Raw genomic sequence first — 25278 nt, forward strand, 5'->3', positions numbered from 1 at the left:
CAGGGGGTTTATGGGAATGGATGGTGCGGTGGGGTTAGATTGGTCTGTTACAGTCGTACTCTCTGCCCGTTGGGGAACCATGAGTAATGAATCCCCTCCCCAAACCCTTGGCACACCACAATCAGTCCCACCAACCCAGAAAATGTAGGTCACTCAGCCCTATATGCCATTTAATGCAATTAAAGGAATTACACCAATTTACCCTTCTGCATGGAATATAACGCTGGGTATATAAACTTGGCTCATATCCGAGACAATCAGGGACTAAGAGGAGCGCTATTGAAGTGATGAGCCCATATTGCTTGGAGATGCTAATGGTGCTGTCTAGGATTACAATCAACTCGCTGATAGAAAGAGAATATATGGCTGCCACTGAGAGATTCTTATTCACTCTAAATAAAGGAAATTATCTTGTCTTAAATGAGAAGCACACGATTCATCTGCAAAAATGAAGCAGTGATACAGTGTATTGGTTTTATTTCTTCTACCAGGAATTGTCTTATAAAGAGATTTCGAGAAATTGTTGGCCTTTAGCAAAGTTTTTACAAGTTAGTCGATATCCTGCTGTAATTTCCTGAAAGACAGAAGAGGATGGAATAGGATTGAGACATAATGTAAGCAAGATTCAAAATTGCATCACCTGGATAATGTATTTTGGACTTTGTATTCATCAGAAAATCAAAATCAAATTAAATGTTGAACCAAAAAATGAAGCAGTGCAACCTTTTTCAACATTGATAATAATAAGAAATGTGTCATGAGCTTCAGCATAACCAAAATGATTTCTGAAGGATCATGTGACACTGAAGACTGGAGTAATTGCTGATGAAAATGCAGCTTTGAGATAACAGGAATAATTTACATTTTAAAATACATTCAGAATAGAATAGAAAAAAAAAATGTTTAAATTGTAATAATTTTCCACATATTATTATTATTATTTTTTTCCCCGTGTGTGTAAATATATATATATATATATATATATATATATATATAATATCTATCTATATATATATATATATATATATATAATATATATATATATATATATATATTTTTTTTTTTTTTTTTTTTTTTTTTTTTTATTTTTTGTTTAAATTTTTCAAATAAATGCAGCCTTGGTGTAAATAAGAGATTTGTTTCAAAAAATATTAAAACATCTTAATTTCAAACATTTGACTGCAAATATACAATACTGCATTTTTTTTTATATATTTATTATTTTTTGTTTAAATTTATATATTTTTTATTAATTCTCTTCAACTGTGTTCCCTTTAAAGCACAGTCACTACAGCTGTTATGTCTATATCCCTTTGTAAACCATCCCTTTAACACCTGAAATTGTTTTGTCTGCCTAAAATTGTACATATTCCTATACTGCACGTGTTCATTTAGATTGGCAAAATGATGAACTCTCAGTTGGAGGGAGATGATAAAGTGAATTACTATAGTAACTTTGGGCTCCGATTCCAGCCATCTCTCCAGCTAGCCAGGCGGTAGGCATCTCGCAGACGGGTTAAATAAGTAAACAGATCACGCCCCACATAATTATCCTCCCTGGGACTCGACACATTCTATAAATGTCTGTGCACATGGGGGAAAACAGAGAAGGACCTACTTGGAACCTGAAAGGCTGTAGGATTTGAAAAATATTGAGCTACTCCAATGCAAATGGAATGAATTCATTTGGGGTGTTTTTAATGTGAAATGCCATCTGCCTTGCAGTAATCATAATGAATTCTTAAAGTGCATGTTTGGAAATGCAAATATGATTTGGCATGTTTTTTTGTTGTTGTTGTTTTTTTTTTTTTTACTTGTTGATTAAATGCACATAAGAGATGTGAAACTATTCATTGAAAGCATATGTAATCACCTAATTAACCTTTCTTTTTTATCAGTAACACTTAACTTATATGTAATGTGCAATGTTGATGTTTCCAGTGTGTAGACTTTCTGCATATATTTTATTTTTTTTACCTAGATTTTATTTACCTGTTTTAATGACGCTATAGAAGTATATTTAATGAAATTTTTTAGAACCCAGTGTAAGGCATTGGACAAGTCCAGCTTCCTTGACCTTCTTCATACTCTTACACTACCATACTGTTCACCACATCCACCCACACAGCTCATAACAATACACTCAGTGCTATTCAAGTGGACTGTGATTACTACACAAATTTAAATGCAGTCTTATCCCTCCAAGGATGGTGTATTTGAAGGATTTTTGAAGGTATGAATCAGAAATATGAATAGTCGCATAGTCTGCCTGTCAGTCATACTACAGTACATACTAATTTCTAATTTCTTGATGTGGGATTACATATATAATTTTTTATTTATGGCTGTCAAATCAAGGTTTCACAGTGAGTAAAATTGTGCATGAAGTTAAAAAGGTAGAATGTTTTTTAATAACCTTCTTAATAGAAGGGTAAAAATACAAATTTGATATAAAAATAAAAAAAATGAGGAAAATTATATTATATTATTATATTCTTATATTATATAAGAATATATATTTTTCTCATAGAATATTACATATTTTATATGAAATTTTATAATATTATATAAAAATAAACATTTTTGGATTTTAATTCTATTTTTAGTTTTATGACTGTCATATCAAGGTTTCACAGTGAGTATACATGCACTTTACTGCACAAAGATTAGATTTTTTATTTTTATTTTTACTATATACTTTTTATTGTTTTTTTTTTACAGAGGTACATTTGGTAAGCAATCCTGTTTATAGATTTGTTAAACTATTTAATTACAAATGTAGGAAATTAGGATTATATAATAATACATTTTGCTCTTATAGAATTTAATTTTTTATATATATATTTATTTTATAGTGTTATATAAAAATACAAATATGATATGTAAATACAGATAAAGAAAATTAAATAAGAAATATGTGTTTGTAATTTAAAGAGTTATAATTGTAATTGTATATAATGTTACAATTTATAAATTTTCATGTATGTGTTGGGTACACTATAAAAGTCACACATAAAATGTTTTTCCATTACTTTAACTCATTTCAGCTTTTTTCAAATTTTTTAAGTTACATACAGGATTCAACTATGTTATTTTACTATGTTTAATATAATGTAAGTTGAAATGACTTGTACAGCCAATTTGATCATACTTTAAGATAGCAACTGAACTAAATATATGTATATGTTTGTGTTTCTGTGTGTGTGTGAGAGAGAGAGAGAGAGAGAGCAGGTGGCACATACAGTTCAAAACCAAAATGTTTAAAGTGCAACAGATGCTAAATTAGTTTATCATGTGGATGGGGATACAAAGAAATGTTGAGAGTAGAGTTCATGAATCACATAGAGATTTGTCTTGACTTGTTATAGACCAGCAGATCTACAGAGAGTCCAGATTAAAGTATTAAGATGTCATTTAGATGGGCTACATAGTGTTATGACTGGACTGCATCAGCCTGCCAAAATCTTACATTCTTCAGGGCTTAAAGGATTCACTTCGAGTACCTGTGTTTGTTTGTACTTGGCTTGTGGAGCGTGCCGTTCTGGTGATGGATTGTACTCCCCGGTATCGTACATTATTTATAAATGCAAAAGGTTAACAGGCATGGGTACATGGGAATAGTTAATTGCATGCAGGACTATGGTCTGGCGTGATTTTATTTTATTTTTTACTGTTCTGACATGGAAACATGGATTATGATTTATAATTTCCTCCATCTCATTCCACTTTAAATGATTATTTGCCAAGCCAATATCCATTTTCCCCGAGATATGCTCCTCCATTAGTGGTGGGCACACACACGTTATTATCCTGGCACATGCTTATCAGCTGTTGCTTCTCACTGAAGCGGGCTTCAGTGATTTATCTTGTTTTTGTAACATCTACCCAGCCACGTTTTCTTTTTGAAGTGCTGTTGCCATGGCACAGTCGTAGCTAGGAAGGTTTGGCGGTGCCGGAGAGGAGAGGGGCAGAGGTTAGGCCTGGTGTGAAGCAGATCTATGCTAATGGTTGCCCACTGGCATGTGGGAGGAAGTGAAACGGACACACATGCCACTTATCACGGCCACTGGGTCAAAGAACAAAAGGAAGCTTGGACTGAGAGACAGAGGAAATGAAAGAGATAAAGGGAGACGGACTGCTGCCCATTGTGGCCCATTACAAATGTTTGTTACAAATGTTCGCTTTTTATCTGGTCATTCTCTTTCATCTAAATTATTAAGGAGAGCAGATCCAAGCAGGTAGGAGGGATCAATGTATTGGTCACTTCGTTCAGCTTGTGTCTGAAAATCTCTCAGTGGAATGTTTAAACAATTCCTTTTATTGATTTTACGTTTTAACGAACGGCTTCACTCAACAGGTCTTTTTGACGGTCATTGAAAATTCATCTGCTGTCTCTCAGGGAAAGCCTTGCCAATGGTTCTCATCATATCTTGTCATAACACAAGCAGGTATTGCCTCAAGATGCAATTAAAATGACAGTCAGATTACATCAGCATGTGGCAATGTGACTTTTTTTCAGAACACATAAATATTCTCTATCCATGCCCTGCTTGCGTGCTCTGAATAACAGCAGTAATGAAAATGTAACTATTGACTTGATTTTTCAACAGCTTTTTTTTTTCAAAGTTTTTTTTTTTGTGTGATCAGATATACAGTAAATGCCATATTTTATATATTGTATAAATTAATAAATAAATATGTTAGAATTTAGCAAATATGACATTATTATTATTATTATTATTATTTTCTTTAAAATATATATCTTACCGCCCCCCAACTATGGGATTTTATACATTTAATAATAATAAATAATAAAGCTATTGTTTATGTTTATGTTAAATTATGTTTTAAAAGTCCCTTGCAAGGGAATCTTGATATTTGATGGTCTTTGGCCTCACAAAGTTGGTAAACCCCCACATCAACCAGTCAATCATAAATTGTACAGGGCTACTGTTTCTCCCACGATCACGCCAAAGTCTCTGTTCTTCTGACATCGCGAGCATTGACTCTGCACGCTTCTGAGACCTTTATTCAGCTCACTCTTGGCCGATCTGTCAGACTCGCTCCATTCAGAATGGCCTCCAGTGACTGTGCCTGTCGAACTAAAGCCATACCTCCACCTAGTCAAGTGCAAGTGGGGCTTTAAAAGCTCAGAAGCCCATTACCACGAAAAATAAAAAGAACGAAAGGCCTTCATTCATTCAGGCCTGACATTGATACTCCCAACAAGCCACTGGGATTTGATTAAAACTGAAGCCTATGCTTCTGATTTCAAGAAATATTGAAGCATGCCATCTCTCCATTGAGTGGGAAATCCACTTGTAATTACAAAGTGAGTGAAAATGCATGTTGTGTACATAAAGAAACTGATTCCTCAGAGCTTGTCCCGTCAATAGCCATCTGAAGTACGGAGAGGTAGTTTATCTACTTTGATGAATGAACAGCTCAATGGCCCTTTGGCATTTTATCCTCATGTGTCAGACCTCAACATTTCTCCTTTGTCTTTGATGGGCTGTCCCGATGTAGCTGATGTGAGATCAGCATGCTGCAATGGACTCTGGGTTACGGTTAGACTCATTTCCACTGGCCGGGTCACACCCTTGAGGGCAAAGACTCTGTTGCGGACAAATGCACACACTGAACAGATCAGTTTGACTATTTAAAACAGGATGTCTACAGGAATCAAAACACAATTAGCTACTTTGCCAAATTGAAAGTGCAAATCAAGTCATGCTAGACTGCATATTAGCTTAGTGTAGTGGTCATTTAGAAGAGATCATCTAATGAGGGAAGGAAAAATGTCTTTGGCTAATTGTGAACAGACATTCCTTAAAATACACAAAAGAAACACACTACACCAAGGTTCATTTAAATAACTATGAGATTTGCTTCATTTATTCATTTATTTATTTATTTTTGCATTTATGGCCTAATATGGTTAAATACTTAATATTTTATGTACATATTCAATTTTAAATATTTTATTTACATATTTTTATTTAATTTTAGTGTTTATTATTTCCCATGTTATGTATATATACAGTACAGGTCAAAAGTTTGGAAACATTACTATTTTTAATTTTCTTGAAAGAAGTTTCTTCTGCTCATCAAGCCTGCATTTATTTGATCAAAAACACAGAAAACAAATGTAATATTGTGATATATTATTACAATTTAAAATAATTGATTTTCAATTTATTATACTTTAAATTATTTATTTCTGTGATGCAAAGCTGAATTTTTAGGATCATTATCACATGATCCTTTAGAAATCATTCTAATATGATGATTCATTATCAAAGTTGGAAACAGTTTTGCTGCTTAATATTTTTTCATAACATGTGATACTTTTTTAGGATACTTTGATGAATAATAAATAAAAAAAAAAAATAAATAAAGAAGCCATGTTTTTAAAACAGAAATATTTTGTAACAAAAATATACACTACTGGTCAGTAATTTGGGGTCAGTAATTTTTTTTTCTTTTTTTTAAATAAAATCAATACTATTATTCAGCAAGGATGTGTTAAATTGATATAAAAGTGATAGTAAAGAAGATTTATATTATTAGAAAATATTTTTTTTTATTTTGAATAAATGCAGTTCTTTTTAACCATTTATTCATCAAATATATTAGCCAGCAGAACTGTTTCCAACACTCATAATAAATCAGAATATTAGAATAATATTCTAATATAAGAAGGATCATGTGATAGACTGGATGACACATGACACTGAAGACTGGAGTAATGATGCTGAAAATTCAGCTTTGCATCACAGGAGTAAATTATTTTTTAAAGTATATTCAAATAGAAAACTATTATTTTAAGTTGTAATAATATTTCACAATTTACTGTTTTTTTTTTCTGTATTTTTGATCAAATAAATGCAGGCTTGACGAGCAGAAGAGACTTCTTTCAAAAACATTAAAAATAGTAATGTTTCCAAACTTTTGACCTGTACTGTATACTTTAGCGTATTTTTAAAAAAATTGTAATTTTTTATATATTGATTTCATTTACATTTTGTTACATTATTTTATTTTTCAAACCAACACTGGAAACTCATTATATACTTAAAAAATACAAAAATTAGCCACATAAATCACTTTAAAAACATAAACTAAAACAAACTCCAACTCATACAAATACATATAGGGTTTGGTTTCTCAGCGATCCGTTGAATAATCATTTACGCTCACAGCCATGTCAGAATGAGCAGCTAATTTTCTCTCTTTTAGACTTCACTTGAGCCTGTAGCTTGAGTGAAAAGGCCAGAAGTGAGGCTGACCTAAAATGAAAGGATTTTGTTTGGAGTAGCTCCTCTCTTGGAGAACCACTCATTAAAGGTGCCCTCACCTCTGTCCTGGCTGGCTGGAGCAGGTCTCTCCTGGGTAATGACTACGTTTGTGAGCAGCTTCAATGGAGCCAGACCTCCAGCGTGGTTATAACGCTCTCCATCTGAATCATTTGAATTCCCAGGAGCAAGAGCCGGATTAAGGTGGTCTTAACTGACGCAGGATTTAATGAACGACTTGTGCTGAACAATAACATTTGAGTCGACACAAACAAATCACTCAACGACTCACTAATAGGGGAGTTCTGTCCTGCCTCAGCAATCCCTTTGCGTGTGTGATATGCAAACAGGAAGTTGAAGATCCATGGAGCAAGAGCCACCGCCGCAGAACAGCAGAGATTAAGACTTGCTTTGTCTCAGTTCACGTTTCCATTCCAGACTTCTTTACATTTGCATTTGTGCATTTGGCAGGTCTAAATTATAATAAAAAATATCCAGAACAACTGACATTGCGTTGATGGTACACATTTTTAATCCGTTTGTGCATTCCCTGGGAATCAAACCCATGGTCTCTGTGCTCAACTGTTTGAGAGAGTGCTCTAGTATTTGAGCGAGGCACACAATGCCGTAATGAGGATAATGTAATATTTAGTAAGAAAGCCTTTAGCAGAAAGAAGCTTACAGACAGTCATTCTGAGGCACTTATTAGTTTATTTGTTTGTCTATTTGACTCATGCATAAATTTGTCTACATTTTTGTGACTGCTATTCTAGGCAGATGAACTATTTATATGATTATATTCACTTATTGGCACTGCCTCTTATTGCTTAAATATGATCTGTAGACTTTAGTCAGTGCCTCTCATTGCCACAGTGCAATAACAAAAAAGTTGTTTAGAAGGTTTTCTGGAAGAAACTCACAGAATACTTACTTCTGAGTGATGTGGCAAGATACAGACAACTGCAGCACATCTGAAAGTGCTGATGTCTGTGTTTCTAGTCTGTATTAAACGGTTTTTAATTCACATATCAAGGTACAATGATTCAAATACTTTAGAGAATTGTTTTGTATTTTGTGCTGCTGAAATAGTGAAATCAACTTTTGGATGTGTTGCCATTATGATGTTTTGTAAGGCTTACTGCTTTGCCTTTGCGGTTCTAATTCATTCTGTTTCAGTACTGAGTGCTTTGGACACCAATACTTCTTCACAAGTGTTGCCCTCCATTACACCGTGTGAGCTCGCGGCCCATTTGATGTGACATTTCGTGCTTGTTTTGCAAAAAAGAGCCACATATATTTCACATTGAAAATTTTTAACAAACAAAAAAAAAACTATTAATTATATTTCAAAAACCAAAATAAAATAAAAAAAACATTAAGGAACAGCGGTGTAATTTAATTCCCTTCTTCCCTATATATAGACTCTGAGCTCTCACAGAAATTACAGACCTCGTCTTTTATTCATAACAATTAACTTCTTTGTTAGAGAGAAAGTGCGAATCACACATCGTAGGGTTGTTCATCCAAAGTCCTAATGTAAATGGTAAGCGTGTATAAACATTGTAGCCTTATGTCAGCAGGGAGCAAGGCTTTGTTAAAAAAAAAAAAAAAAAAAAAAAAAACTTTGAAGAGAAAAGTCCTTCCAGCAAGGCTTTGTATGGAAATGAAAGAAAAGGCCTACTTGCAAGGTATTATTTGAAAATGTAAAGGGACAGGCCTGCTTACTAAACAGTGCTGAAATCCTGCCTCGTGTTTATGTTGTAGGCAGCCATGCTGTTTTATGAGTGGCTCGTCCACCTGTGAAAATACAAAAGAAATAAATGGCTGCTCTGCATTGCAGGGACGCATTTAACTGCAGATTGGTTCAATCACACCATGTCTGTCTGACTCATTTAAAGCTGAGGGGTGGAGTGTCACGGGGTTTGTGTTGCACTGTAATGCACTCGCTGGGTATTTTCAGGCATTGGTGAAAATTGCATAAAATACATTCAACAGATATTCAAATAACAGCAGATCAAAGTTGTGAAGTCCAGACATTTCATTTTTGTTTAGTGAGCAAGAAGAGTGTTATTCACACCTTAAGCTCCCCTACTTGTATTTTTAGCTACTCGCAAAGCAGAATTTGCAATTGTCAATTGTAAGAGCATTTTTCAGTATGTATTATATTTATTATTATTAAGTGGTCAAAATTAGGGATGTATGAGACTAGTTGACCAAGATGCTGCTGCTAGTCAATTTTATTATAATAAATTAGATATATATATAAACTACTAAAAATGACGAATACACAATACAATTTATACAATTTTAAACGTATAATAAATACGGAACACATAATAAAAGCTGATTCAAAATATTAATAATAAACTATAAGAGTATCTCAATAAAAACTTATTTGAATAAATATGGTTATATTGGTTAATATGAATTAAGTGAATGTTTAAAGAGATAGTTCACACCAAAATGAAAATTTTATGTTTATCTGCTTACCCCCAGGGCATCCAAGATGTAGGTGACTTTATTTCTTCAGTAGAACACAAACAAAGATTTTTAACACAAACATTGTAGTCGGTCATTCTTAATGGAAGTGGATGGGAATCATACAATAATAATTAAAAAAAACATACACAAACAAAACCAAATTTAACCCTGTGGCTTTTGATGTTACATTAATGTGTAAAGACACAAAACTAGGAATGCACGATAAATATCGGCACAATATTAATGCACATCTTGTCAGTAAAGCCGGTTCTGTAATCAGCGGTAAATCTCTACACGTGCGTGCTTTCACATGGAGTAGCATTTACTACACAGAGCCGTTATTCACTGACAAGATTTACAGATGAGATGCGCATTAAATATCATGCTGACAAAACATTCGGTCTGTACAAGAAACTGAACAGTATTTATATGTTTATATATATATATATATAATTTTTTTTTTTACCTCTGATTCACACAATGTCCGAACTGTTAGAACTCTCCTGAGTGCATCCTCCTGAGCGTGTTCTCAGCAGCAGGCGCGTGAAGCATCTTCTTCTTCTTGCTTTATTGCGGATCTCAGACTTATAAGTGCATTACCGCCACCTTTCTCTCAAGTGGACCATTGACACTCTGTCTACAATCTCAATTAGGAGTGTCAATGGTCCACATTGTGTGAGGTAAAAAAAAAAACGATATAAATACTGTTCAGTTTCTTGCTGTCACGATCGTCAGCTGGAGTGCTCATGAACTCCATTAGAGGGCACTTCACTCAGAACTCTGGCATTTTGTGTCCATTCCCATTTCCAACTCCATTTCCCAGAATCCCGTGCTTAGGGCTAATCACATCCTGGTGTTCCCCATTACCACTCCCCTATATAAACTGTGTTTTGACTCTCAGTCTTGGCGAAGTCTTGTTTAGTTCTGTCTGGCATTTCCGAGCATTTTCCCTGTGTTTGTTCCTTCCATGTTTGATCTCGGATTGTTTATACCGACTGTGATTCTCTGCTGCCTGCCCTGACCTCTGCTTGTTTCTGTTTCTGATTTTGGATATCCCCTGACACACCTGACGCTGTTTTCTGATCTCTGCCTGTTTGACCATTCTCGATAATAAACTACTGCATATGGATCCGAACCTCTCTGACTCCATGTTACAGATGTTTATTATCGAGAATGGCAGGGGAGACACCATGATCAAGAAGCCGGTTCACCCAGGGCGAGGCTCGTCCATTGCACTCCGGCTGTGCTGACCCCTGCAAATTCCCCAAATGTTGGAATCTCGACTGCATAATTTATGGTAGTGGGGGACTGCGTTCGCGCTCTCCCCTGAAAATTTTGGGGAAGTCGTGGCCTAATGGTTAGAGAGTCGGACTTGCAATCCAAGGGTTGTGAGTTCGAGTCTTGGGCCGGCAGGAGTTGTAGGTGGGGGGAGTGAATGTACAGCGCTCTCTCCACCCTCAATACCACGACTGAGGTGCCCTTGAGCAAGGCACCGAGCCCCCAACTCCTCTTTCTGTTTATTCATCCAAAGATCACTAGCAAAAACTTGGATGCTTTCAGTTCTTTGTCTCACATCCATCGTGTGGTGTCACTTGCTCTACAGAGAAGGAATTCACCTTTTTCAGCAGTTCATGGCCCACTCGAGATTGATTTAGGACCCTTCAATGAAGTGCTCGTTTCCAATTATAGTTTCAATTTACCATATAATTGCAGTAACATTTTACCATTAAAAAGCAACACAGAGGAAGATAAGCCTATGGAGATCAGTACATGGACTGGATCACCAGTTCACCATTAAAAACCTAATTGTATTGCAGATGGAGTGAGTGAGGTTTTAAACCACATTTTAAGTCTAATCAAATCACAGCATTAGATACACCAAAAGGACATCTGCCCAGACAGCTTCTTTTTTTTCTCTCAGAACGAATCACTGCTCAAAATATGATATATTCTTCCAGAGTGATGACTCTTCTCTTGGAAACAATTTGCATCGACTTTGTAGATCGAATATCAATTGACTATTACATTTTTTAACAATTCTTCTACTACTTTTGATGAAGCATGTGTACCAAATTATCAAATAACGGAGCACTAACTAAAATATATAATAAACAAAATGATTTTTGACAGCTTCATTAAAAAACTATCATTTTTTAATCCATTGTTTTCAACAATATTATTATTATTATTATTATTATTGCCTTTTTGTATGTTTGTTGTTGCATGTAAATAGCCATTTTTTGTAATATATATTTATTTATTTTTTCTAGAAAAAACCTACTATATATACCCAACTGCAATGATTATGGTCATTATGTCTCTTATTCATATTTGGTTGTCATCCAAGTTTCTGTGTAGATAGATTAAATAAAGATAATAGGAAAATGATTTAATTTTAAAGCTCTACTTTGGCTGCACTCCAGTAGGGCAAACTTTTTACATTCCATCATATGCAGCATGTTTTGCAGTTTAGTATGGAACTTGTGTGTAAGATACATCGTTATGCTAAATTAAAGTTTTTCGTTCTCTTAATTTCAGTCTGTTTCCTTGTATTATGAATGCTGCCAATAGAATGTAATGTACAGTATGAACCAAAATTCCCCAGAGCCCTGTTGTTTTGCCCTTTTTGAAAGATGATTGTAATATAAATATGTAATATAAAACCCAATCCTTGCTGAGCTGTTTACCAATTTAGGCATAGACAAAAACAATCAGAGTTTTGTAAGAACATTAAAAAAAGAAATTATGCCCCTGCTTAATTATTTGAAGCAGGCATTATAGTGTGCAAAGACGCTTGCGTGGAATGATTAATCTGAAAGCAAAAGGATCTCAAAGAGGAAGATAGTCCTGTCTATTTCTCCCTTCATTGCAACTCAATGGAATCTCAGGAACAGATTTCATATCAATGCATGCAAATTGATTAATCTGGCTTTATTGGAGCAGACAGAAAGGGGGAAAAAGAGCAATTCTGAAAGATGTGTTGGCCTATCTTTCCATCGAAGTAACCCACGGAAACATTGATTGAATGTCCAAGGATAAAAAGATTTAGTACATTCAGCCGACTGTGATGAATGGTGACGTCCATTTTTTACATGCCCTTCACAGGCGGGCACACAGTGCACCAACATGCCGCAGTGGATTTGTTTCTTGTTAAATGTCGAATTCTTCCAACGTCGGATGTGCTGAGATACAGAAAGGTAAAATCATCCCCAAGGCGGTTCATTTAAAAGATGCAGAGCTGGTTCATTTCACCCCCCACCCACCCACAAAGTGGTTCATTTAAGAGATACAGTTTCTCAATGAATCATTGGATTGGTTATTCAACAGAAACGTCCTTATCGTTTGAAAAGTCTGATGCATGATTGGTCCTAATAATCACGTTGGAGTACGTGCGTCGGGTTTCTTTCCTATCATTTTACCATATCACATCATATCGTATCACTCTTATTGGTCACTAGATCTAGCTGAAGAAAAAAGGTGGCCTAGCTTTTGCCATAGCTGGCCCTAAACTGTGGAATAGCTTACCGCTCTCTATTAGATTAATCTCATCAGAAGCAGTTTTTAAAGCAAAATTAAAAAGCTATCTCTTTGGGAAGGCTTATATTCTTGGTTGTATTCTATGTTTTATTGTCTTTTTTGTATCGTCGTCTTTCGATTTTCTTTTAAATGATTTTGTTCAGCACAATGGTCAACCACTGTTGTTTTTATTGTGCTTTATAAATAAACTGAGATTGAGTTTTTTTAGTTTTTCGTACATATATTCATGAAATGTGTTCCAGATGGTTACAGCTACTCATTCGACTAGCTCAGATATTTCAGGAGAGCCATGTGCCCGCATCCTTGTGGATAGCACTAGGGTAAACTAGTTGTGGTAACGTTTAGCAGGGAGGCCTGCAGCACTGATATTTATCATCTTTATAAGTGTGCAGAATCACTACAGCTGCCCTCTTGGCTTCTCATAATCGCTCCTCAGTGGAGGGCTTGAATGTTTCATTACGGATGTAGAGGACAATCAGGAAATTGTTTTCTCCCTGCGCATTAAACGAGGGAGAGACTTTAGAAGTTGGAAAGCTAAACCCTAAGCAGAGTGTCTTATTGCCAATTGGCTGGAAGCCATTGAATTAAAAGAGAGAGAGAGAGAGTGAGAGAGAGAGAGAGAGGAAACAACCTCCTGAATCCATTAGCTTCAGGCCTGAGCTGGAATAAGCGGCGGGTTATTACGAAGGGCTAGGAAAATGCAGAATCACTCAGGGGGCTTTAGCTGCTTTGCAAATGTGTGCTAGGAGGTTGTTTATGCTGCTGTCGGTTCTGAGGAAAGAGCATGTTAGTTTAGAGAGTGGGAGGACACTTCAGAATTAGTGGGGGAAACATTATAGCCATTTCTTCCTGTTTTAGAACAAAATTCACAGCTGCCTCAGAACAGTTTGTGTTCCCTAGAGGTGGATGGTGTGACCATGTGTCATGGTAATGGAATATAGTACTGTATATCACAATAATCTAGTTATTTTTGCTGAAAATTCAACCCAAACATGTTTTATATATCACTTTAAAATGTGCTGCAGGAATCCATAATAGAGTGAATTTAATACAAGCACCAAATCAGCTTGACGTGTTCGTGTTGACATTCCACCCATCTAATGGTTCCCAAAATATTTGGCAGCACAACTGTTGCCAACATTGATAATTCTAATAATAAATCAGCATATTAGAATGATTTCTGAAGGATCATGTGACACTTTAGACTGGAGTAATTGCTGATGGAAATTCAGCTTTGCATCAAAGAAATACATTTTCTGGATATATACGCTTTGGATAAAAGCATCTGCTAAATGACTAAATGTATGTAAATATATATTTTAAATATTTTAAAGGATATAAAGTTATTTTATATTGTAATAACATTTAGCAAGATTACAGTTTTTTTCTTTTCTGTAATTTTGAATAATGCATCCTTGATGAGCATAAAAGACTTCTTTAAAAAACATTAGTCTTACTGATCCCACACTTTGTGTATACACACACACACACACAGTTGTGTCAAAATGTCACATACATTTTGCAGTATCTGCATTATCTTGCAGTATCTTATTTTACCAAAAATAAGAGGGATCATACAATATGCATGCTATTTTTTTATTTAGCACTGACCTGAATAAGATATTAGTCCACAAGAGAAAATAATAGTTGGATTTATAAAAATGACCCCGTTCAAAAATTTACATACACTTGATTCTTAATACTCTGTTGTTACTTGGATGATCCAATGATGAAAACGATGAAAACTTTTTGAATTTGAAGATCAGGGTAAATTGAACTTATTTTTTCTTCTGGGAAACATGTAAGTATCTTCTGTAAGTATCTTCTGAAGGGCAGTACTACGTTGAAAAATAAAAAATATGTATATTTAAGCAAAAAAAAAAAAAAGGAAAAATCAAAGGTTCTTAATGCATCGTCTTACCTTCTGGAGCATCAGTGAGCATTTGAACCTTCTGTTATAGTTGCGTGTGAGTTGTTCAGTTGTCCTCAGTGTGAAAAGATGCATGCATGCATTCTGGGGTTAAGTTTATTTTTTAGATCTTCTCTAAGCAACATCTGCCAATTTGTAATTTTGGCCAGCTCTGACCGCCTTGATCGCAAAGTGTTTCCACCCCTCTTATTCGTTTTCATCTCATTCCATGCATAAAAAAAAAAAAAAAAAAAAAAAAAAGGTCACCAGTGTGAGGCCATAGTCCCCTCATGTTATTTTTAGTATTGTTGACTGATGACTGTATCCCAGAGGGCCTCTGGAGCCCCCATATCTCGGTGGCAGCTGTCAAACAGGTCTGAGCGAGGGCCAGCTGTGGAGAAGGGCCTCGGTCAGGGGACAACTCACCCATCACTGCCACCCAATTATCAAATGTCGGTCGGCATGCTGCAGGAGAGCGCATTAGAGAAAAGCTGCAACCTGTTGAGGCAAACTGTCAATTATCTTCAGGAGTCCGCTTGGCCCAGCACTCTCACCCCTCTCTCCTCCAAAAACCCAAACTTCCATCCAACCCAACAATCCAACCCCCACACACACACATAGCGCTGGGATTCATTACCCAAACCTCACATCTCACTGTCTGATAATGAGGTTTCAGCGCAGCTAAAGCTGAAAGATCACAAGCGCTCTACCTGTAGGCCTTCGATTCCTTGCATCTTTTCGGTCTCCATGTGCCGTTCCCTTTTGTTATCTGCATGCTACAGTGAGGACAGCATGTGCTTCTGTGTGTCCCCGTAGCGAGTGTGACCAGCGGCCTGGGGCATGAGACCTCTGCAGGGACCACTCTCTCTGGCTTTCCTTGGCTGGATTTCTGCCGCCTTTGCTCTTGTTTCTCTCCCTCCCCCCTTTTTACTTTTCCCCGAACCCCGTTCAACGGGCACCCAACTTCCCTGAACTGCTCCTCCGTGTGCCACCTTGCCTACCGATAATTATGTTTCTGGAAGGAAGTAAAAGAGAGCCCATCTTTTTGTTCTGTGAAATGCCGGACTCTTCCCACTGGCGGAGGCGCATGCTGATTATGGATGCGGCGCCTCCTAAATAATTACTCACCAAAAAACAAACACTCACCAAAATACAATCACCAAAACACAAACAAAGCCCACAACACTTTTTGACTCTGTATTTTTCTTTTATTATGTATATATTTTTTTTATCCCCTTCCGCTTGCTTTTTGCTCCGCTACGCTAGGCGAGACGCCTCCAGGACATGGAATCCATTAATGCGGTACATGTCAGCGGCTTTGAGCCCTTAAAGTGAGCAGTCCTTTCACAGGGGCCCTGACGGACACTGCTTAACAGCCAGATAACAAACTTTCGGTGAACTTTCGACATCGGGGCAAAGGCGGTGGGGAGGTGAAAAACCATATGCGATTAATCACTTAGGAAAACTGCTTCATGGTGATGAAGTAATTACACAGAACATACTGACCAACATGATCCCAGCTCAAGGCATTAGTCACATCAATGCTCCAACTGTTAATTTAGCCTTCTACTGACAATCCAGCACGCTCTCGAGGGTGAGCCAGCTAATGAGGACTCCTTAAAGGTTAAATAAACAGAGGAGAATGAAGGGTGGAGGGAAAGGGAGCCGAGGAAGGCCAACATCAAAGATCTCAGAGCAGATGAAGATCTCAATGCAGCACGCCAGCTCATTCTCCTCAGAGTACGACCAGCACCGACACTAGAAAGAAAACATATTTCTTGTTGCTCTGCTCTCAACAGATGTTAGGAACACTTTTTGTGTGCCAGATACAACATATATCAGGTTTCAATTCTCCAGTCATCCATGCATTCATTTTTGACATTGTTAGAGATGGAGAAAGGACTGGGCGGACTGTAATGGTATATGTATGGTGCAACGGTAGAAACATCTATGGGTAGAGATCCTATTGTTTATACAGTGTATCAGCTGTGCAGAAAACTGTCACAGTCACAGGTTTCTTCTTTATCACCTATTTCACAACAGGTTCAAATGTGGCTCAGATAGTCATATTTATAATGTTTTACTGTTTTGAAAAGGTTAAATTTGATACATTATGTAAATAATGAAACATAATGCTGGACCTTTCATTTCATTAAGAATAATCTTATGTATCAAGTTCCAAATTAATAATAATAATAATAAATGTAAATATAATAATAAAATAAGATATTTTTTAAATAATATATAGATGTGCGTATATAATTTTCAAATATATACATATCAGCATTAAGCACTATGAATATATAATTGTTTCATGTAATGACTTGATGAATACAAAACTAATAATAATAATAATAATATTGTCTTTATTTGGCATTGCAAATATTTAATTCCTTGACACTCCATATAGATCTATATATATACTTTGTTACCAATAAATTAGTAAATTAATAATGTGATTATATACCATGATAAAAACAACAACAATGCATGTAGAGGGTTAATGCAGAACTCTCAGGGCAACAATCATTTGTTATAATAATTGACCTGCCAAAATAACTATGCATAAAATAGGAGGATTTCACATTTTTTTATGCATTTATTTATTTATAATCAGTTTAGAGTTGCAAAAAAAAATTTCCCTTTGGGGAGTTAGTTGTTTATGGCAATTTCAGAAAAGAGTTGCAGAAATCGAATGTGTTTGCTGTTTGTCTAAAAAAAATTCTGAAAGTGTGTGTGAAAGATTTTTCCCCTAAGTTTACTAAAAGTTTTTTTTATTTTTTCAAAAAAGGTCCCTTTGAAAGAGGTACAGTAGATAATCACAGCTACGTGGTGGCTCTTTGTGCAAGTTGTCAATGGTGACGATCAATGCTCGAAGACCAATCGTTGGCAATTATGAAACTGTAACACACACCCACATTGCTAAACATCCAGCATCTGTCCCATATGTGTTGGCATCAAGCACCCATTTATGTGGCAGTTTTCTCCCTCTGCCTGACTTGATAGGCACTAAAACGCTTGGGTGGTACATCGGCCCGTGGGTGAGCTGCAGGGGTCTCTTCACAGAGTTCTTTGCACTTTTGTACCCTGGCAAAATATGGATTGATTTTTTTTTTTTTTTACCACTGAAAGAACACAAAACTAAACCCATGTTGTGCCTGACATTTTACTTCCAGCTATCAAAACAAGACCGGTAACTCAAGGGGCTGGAATTATTCCTTCTCTTTGGACACTGTTGTGCTACTGACGGCCAATGTTTTGCACGTCACTCAAGTTGTAAAGATACTCCTGACACCAGTGGAAAATACAAAGTATTATGACTCTATCTATGAACAGGATGCTGTCTTTGAATCAATAGCAGATGGTAAGGTCAGGACGCCCTGTGGCAAAGCAGTATATTTATAAATATTTGATATTTATAGTGGTATGTTTGGGTTATTGTAGTTTAAGAACTCTGTAGATTGAAATCTGGACCTTTTGCTTTCATTGAAATGCCAGCAGTTTGATGATCTTCTGGAACTTACTGTATGTTTTGGCACAACAGGAAAATCATTCTTTCTAAACCGATTCCTTGACATAAATCAAATTTTGTAAAAAAAAGCAGAAAAATCACAAAAAAAAGCAGAAAAATCATCATAACAGGCAGAAATATCATAAATATACAAAGCAGTCTTGATGAAAGGAACCAGCTGTAATTGAAAGCTGCTTCATTTACAGCGTACCTGCATGTGTGTTCGATAGCCCTAATGAGTTTTCTTTCTCCAGTATTGGCCGTCCAATTGAAAATGTTAATAATGGCGTTCCTGAGTGAATGCTTTTAATTGCTTCTTAATCCACGTCAGGCAGGCTGAATATGGTGAGATTTATGGATTTTAAAGTCTCCAATGTGCATCTGAGGTCGGGTATAGCTGCAAAAAGCTGGAATAAGAGCACACATTCAAATAAGACTGAACATCTGGTGTGAGCATGCCTGAGAAGGAATAATCACCCTCTACACGTCCCCTTTTGTGTGCTTGTAAGGTGATGGATGACTATAGATTGGGTCTGCCCAGGCCCGAGCTGGACTCCTCACCCTCTACACGTCCCCACACAAATAGCAAGTGTCCCCTCCTCCACGTCCAAAAGAGTCACCTTTACCCATTTGAAACAAATGAGAGAGAACAGAACTGAGACATTAATTATCAGACAGGACTCCCTGCAAAGCCTGTAGTTATAAATTACAGTAATCAAGCATCCATCCACCACACTATTCCCCATGTCTAAGAGTTAGGGGTGCGATTTGGAATGAAGGGAGGGCGGTTTGCTTCTATCTTCGCAAAGAGATAATGAGTTTTATTTAGGGTAAGATTTATGGCATCATTTTAAACCGTTAGTTTGCTTTTTCTGAATTTTTTTTTTCCAGCTTGCCATCACAGCCTTGACAGGAAGAGTTGACTGCAGATTTACCCGAGTAGAATACACAGCGTCGCTTAGTGTCAATTACAATGGGTAATGTTCCTCAAACATTCTGGTAACAGATTTGTTTTAAACCTTTAAAGCCTAAATATTAACATTTTGCTATTAATTCCGATTGCAATTCTTAAAGGGATAGTTAACTCAAAACTTAAAAACACAAATAACATACTCCCCCTCACCTTATATAGAACACATAAAATGAACTTTTTTTCCCCTTCAAATTGCTGCTTTAAAATCTCCCATTGACTTTTAAGAAAGAATTGACGTTATTGTAATGGTTCATTGTTTTTTCCCCGTCAATCAATCATTCAATAATGCTTTTTTATGTGTGCATTGACTTTTAGAGTAAATGAATGACGTTATTGTAATGGCTGTGCAAATGTCGATTCTACATACAGTTCATTAAACTTTTTTTTAAATTGAAGTCCTTGTTATTTCTTTGAAGTTTACACTTCACACAGAATTTCACTGTTCTCAGCAAAAAATTGTAGGCATATTCAGCTGAATGAAAATTACTCATTATACTCTCATTAGTTAAACATAATTTCTGTACACTTCACAAAAAACCACACATTTCAAAACAAAAAATTCCCAGCAAATAAATCTATCTTTTTTTAAACACAAATTCTCATTTTTGACCAACAGAAACCTTGTGTGCGGTGCTTCAAACATCATCACTTTATTTACAATGGACATTTTTTGGCCTGAAATTTTGCTATTTTTTGGACATTTTTTAATGGCTGTAAATTTTTTTCCTTACCAAGTTTCTAGTGATGGTTTATCTGTCCACGCAATATTTAGACCAACCACAACATAAAAACAAAAAAAACAATCATACAAACATAGCTGATAAACTTAAAAAAAAAATAAAAGACCACCCAGTTCATCTCAACAGAAATATAAACCAAACAATCATGGCTGGTTAGATTAAAAACATAGGAAAAGCTTTTATCACTTGTCACTACATTGCATCATGCTTGGTTAGGACACCTTACCAAACTTTAAAAGGGTCATATCATGAGGAATCAAACTCCCCTTGATCTTTTCAGATAAAAGAGGATGATGTAATAAAAAAAAAAAAAAACTTTCATCCTGTCCAAAAATAACCCAAAACTTAATCTCACACCTAAAAAAAATATCAACACATAAATGCCACACATTGAGTAAACCTATTTTTGACAAGGTTCCTGATCACTTCAGAACAGAATTAACATTTTGTGTGGCTGTAATTCTGTCACAACATAATGCCAGCTTCACAACAGAGACTGTTTTTGAAGGATAAGGCAGTTTAAAAATATATGTTGACATTTATCTCTTTTGTGTTCAGTTTGTGCTTTGTGTTTTTTGTGTATACTCTCAGAAAGAGGACAGCCCATGTGCTCAGAACCCGTCCAGCCATCCGTGTTTCCCATGTGCATCTCTCCATGGCTGGCTGCCTCTGTTAAGTGTAGTCAAGTGCATTAAAGCCTGTGACAGGCCTGAGCTGAAGTCCTGCCTCACCACAAATCCCTGCTGTTCACACCACACATCCAGTCCATACCTGTCCAGGACATCCTGTCCCACACGGTTTCCCTGCTGAAGACACAAAACTTGAATCCGATGGGCATGGAAGGTATATTCGCACATCCTTGTCAACCCACATCAACGTGCCCCTCATACTGTACCACAACACCACAATCTCCCCATAAACACTGCATCTGCAGCAGACGTTGTCCAGAAAAAAGTATACGGGAAAACGGCTCCGGTCAGAACAATAGGCAATAAACACAGAATTCCCCACAATGCTGTCTTTTACCTGAGCTAAACTTGAGCTAAATCCCACTGGGCTTCAGCCGCAGCAGCATGTGGGGAACAGCTGCCGCCGTTCTGGTTTCCTGGCAGCCCCTTCTGTGGGACAGAAAAGCTTTTTTGGAATTTTGCTACTGTTTTTTTTTTTTTATCTCTCTCTTTTCTTACTGTGGTACAAAGATAAAACACCTTCAGTGGTTTACTGCAGCATAGACAGCTTTAGTAGTGTTGCAGTGCCCTGACACCCAGCATATTGTTGTACTGTATTTGTCGCACCCTTTGAATAGCAGGTTGAGGGTTTTGTGGTTTTAAATGAAAAAATTGCGCCACCTCTTCTGCATTACTTAGTCTTCACTATCTCAGCCTCTCACACTTTCATCTGCTCTCACATCCACTCTTTTTACCTGAGGGTGCATTTAGAGTTGTTAATTATCTCTGGCAAATCAGCAGAAAGCATTATTGAGCGTAACTGACAAAGCGCCATTTTCTCTACAAATACAAAGAATTCCTGATGGCTGCCAGAGAATCGCATGAAATCGTGTGAGCATTTATCTGGGTGCCTGAACCATCCACATACAGGTCTCTTAGGAGCTCTCATTGAAACAAACATGCTAAAGCTTCCATTTGCTTTTTTTCCCCCAGTATTAGCTCAGAATTAGATCTCTCGATAGCATTCTAGAAAGTCACTGTCATCCTCCATCATTAATGAAGACTTCTAGATAAATCGATTTAGTGGTTGTGGTATTAAAATATGTCATAAACCAGCAATGTAACTCCTAAAGGAGCTAAAAGTTTTGGTCAAATGCAAACTTGAACATGTAACTAGGGCTAAATTTGAATTAATTGAGTGTCATATTTTGAATTGTTAAATCAATTTCAGTCAGACAGCTCGTAGTTAGACTTCGGCGCGACAATTAATAAGTCTTCTGTTGTGTGAAGAAGCAAAAAGTACAAATATATTCTGGTGAGGTGGGTGTCTATGTGCATGTTGTGTGCGTTCTCGCTGTCTAATCCCTTTAAGGTCGAGCACAGGAGAGATATGAAGGAAAAAAAAGATTTACACCCTGAAGATATTCCTGAAATAGGTGAAGGATGTGGGCTGCGCTGGCAAAGTCTTATAATCCCTCTAGATTTCATTAGACAAGCAGCTTGTGTTTTGAGGAAAATGAATTTATGGTGAAGGCTTTTCGTTCTTCAAATGAAGGTGTATCAAGCAAATGTTTGAGGGAAACTTTTCTTGTGTGCATATGCTGAGTAATGTGATTCCATTTAATATAAGCATACAGACTTTTCATCTCTTTTGCATGTTTAAAGAAAATGAATGTTTGTTTTTCGTCTTCTCGTGGTGAATAATAAACCTGTGGCAAAATCAGCTTTTAGTGACTGTAGAGTAGATACCAATAGGTGTTTGTTTTGCTATTATTCACCTCTATTTTCTACTGTGAGATATACAAAACAAACAGCAAAGACTTTTAGAGTATTTATAGTCCCATTTTGTTGTTGTCAGATTTTAAATCTGTAGCTGAGACCTTGTCAACGCTAATCGCTGGACAAATATGTGCACTGTTGTTTATTTAGCCAATAGAGAATGACAGATGGCAATGTCGCTCTCAGGACATGAAGAGAAGCAGCCGTATTTTATTTTGTATTAGGATTTTGTGATTTTCTTTGCGTATGACATCTCATTTAAAGTCTCGCCTGCTAATGGTGGTCAACATGGCTATTTGCAGCCATTGTGTATCTGTCTCCTTCTTGAAAGGTGAATTTAAAGTAGCTTTAGCTTAGAATTTCTCTGACAACGTATTATTTCCAAACATGTCATTATGTATAGAAAAGAAAATGAGTGAAAGACGCTTGGCATATTAAACCAAAATCAATTTATAACCACAAATTATCACTTAAGAGTCTGTCTGAGCCTAGCTTTTCCATTTCTCCTCTATTCATATTTATCTATTTGTGGTAGTTTTAGGAAACCTGTTTGAAATGTATTATTTTTGCGTTCCGTTTGGTGTCGCTAGAAACACTTCACTTTAAAAAAAGGTTTACAAGAGCAATGCTCAAAAAAAGCCATAACATTTTTGGAGCTCTCAATAGTACCTTTTTGGCAAACACCATCCATCTCTTCTTTTTCAGTGGTGATATCTTCTTAATGTTCAGCAGCATGTAGTTCACAAGCTTCAGTAAGTTATAAGATGAAAGCTTTTTTTCCTCTTAGTAGTGTTGTATCAAGGGAGGTTTTGCTGTGTATGTCACAAGGTTCTGTCATCTGATCTGACAGATCACAGACATCAAGAAGTGGTTGAAAAAGGTTTAAAAAGTGAAAGAAAAGGAAAATAGTCATGTCATATTTAAAAAATTATTTTAAAACCTCCCTTAAAAAAAACCAAATAAATTTTGAAAAATAACTTTCCAAAAACTCCTTCATATTACATGAATTAAATCAAAACTCAATTAATTTATTTTATATGGTCCGGTAACATGAAAAGACACTTCCTGGTTCCAGAGTTTTGGATTTTAAACTCAATGCCTGAACATACCTGAATCCTGCTCCACGGGGTTCTCAGAAAGTTTGGAAAACAAAGTCCTTGTGGTTTCCCAGAACAGCAGTCCACACAAGCACTTCAGACAATTCAATACATGTAAAGGAGACATCTAATCCCCCTTTAAACCCTTCACCTTTGTCTGCCTTCTGTGACGAGGAAGCGCCTCCAGCAGTGGAGATACTGTCAGTAAAATGGTCCTTAAGTTTCATATCCTGACATGCTTTAAAATAGACTGCCGCTTTCAGACAGAGTTCAATCTCCTGCAGCTTTTTTTAAGGGGGTAAGAAAATCACATCAAGCTTTGCTTCCATTCGCTTCTGAGGTAATTAAGCAGATACGGATCTGCATTCGAGGTTTAAGTGAGATAAAGCATAAAGCATCAGTCATAACATTGTGCTATAGGCGTAACGCTTCGCTCTTATGTAAGAGGTTTTTATTGTAGTGCTTAACTGCATTTTTTCTTAACTGTCAGCACTAACTACACAGCATGATGCGAAAGAAAGATGTTTACGAAAATGTAAATGAATGTTTCCCGCTCTGTAGCAGGCAGAGGAAGGTCTAATGCAGTTTTATCTCATTGGGAAAAGTTTTCTTGCTCATAAATGGATGAATGGGAAAGTAGGTAAGAGAACAGCATCCTTCTGGAGATTGTTAGCTATCACGGAACAGCCAGAGGAGCTAATCGATATCTGTGAAACGCATGGGTACATAAATTCTGAGCCAATGCTGGCATTGGGAAAATACAGGTGGAAGGAAATCGATACAGGACAGTATTGCTATACTCCTATGTTACCATATTGAATGAATACACTGAGGCCTGAAGAATTGATGTTTAAATTATTAGTGCTGCTCAGTAAGGCAAACATCACTATAATTGATGGCCGGGCTTGGGTTATAAAATGTCCATATATAGATTTGTAAAAGCTATATAGAATAGAATACACTTAAAGAGTCCAGTTACTTAATTCTTATTTTATTATTTATTTTCTGTCTGTCTGTCAATCTTTCTATCTGTCTATCCTTACTTTACCTTACGTTACCTTAGTCAGGGAAGTGACATATTTAATTTTTGACAGAAATGAAAACAAGGATGTGAGGAACAGAAGTAGAGTGTGTTCGATTGATTGCACCTTTGTTTAACAGCATGCTATTCATTCAGCTGATGCAACTTTCAGTAGGGTAAAACTTTATAAAACAGTTTTAAAGGTTGTGAGTTGTAAAAATGATATGTGATCTAGGACCTTTGTATAGCCATTGTAAATATTGCAAG

The 25278-nt window shown here is 36.2% G+C and overlaps 1 protein-coding gene and 1 non-coding gene across 5 annotated transcripts in view; both read left to right on the top strand.

Moving 5' to 3' along the window:
* Nucleotides 1–25278, top strand: part of cadm1a (cell adhesion molecule 1a) — a 244744-nt gene that overhangs the window by 96484 nt on the left and 122982 nt on the right. The window lies entirely within an intron of this gene.
* Nucleotides 10947–11105, top strand: LOC122134807. Its single transcript, XR_006153104.1, has one exon. It is a non-coding gene; the product is annotated as a U1 spliceosomal RNA (small nuclear RNA).

The sequence above is a fragment of the Cyprinus carpio genome, chromosome A21, assembly GCF_018340385.1.
Source record: "Cyprinus carpio isolate SPL01 chromosome A21, ASM1834038v1, whole genome shotgun sequence".
NCBI lineage: Eukaryota > Metazoa > Chordata > Actinopteri > Cypriniformes > Cyprinidae > Cyprinus > Cyprinus carpio.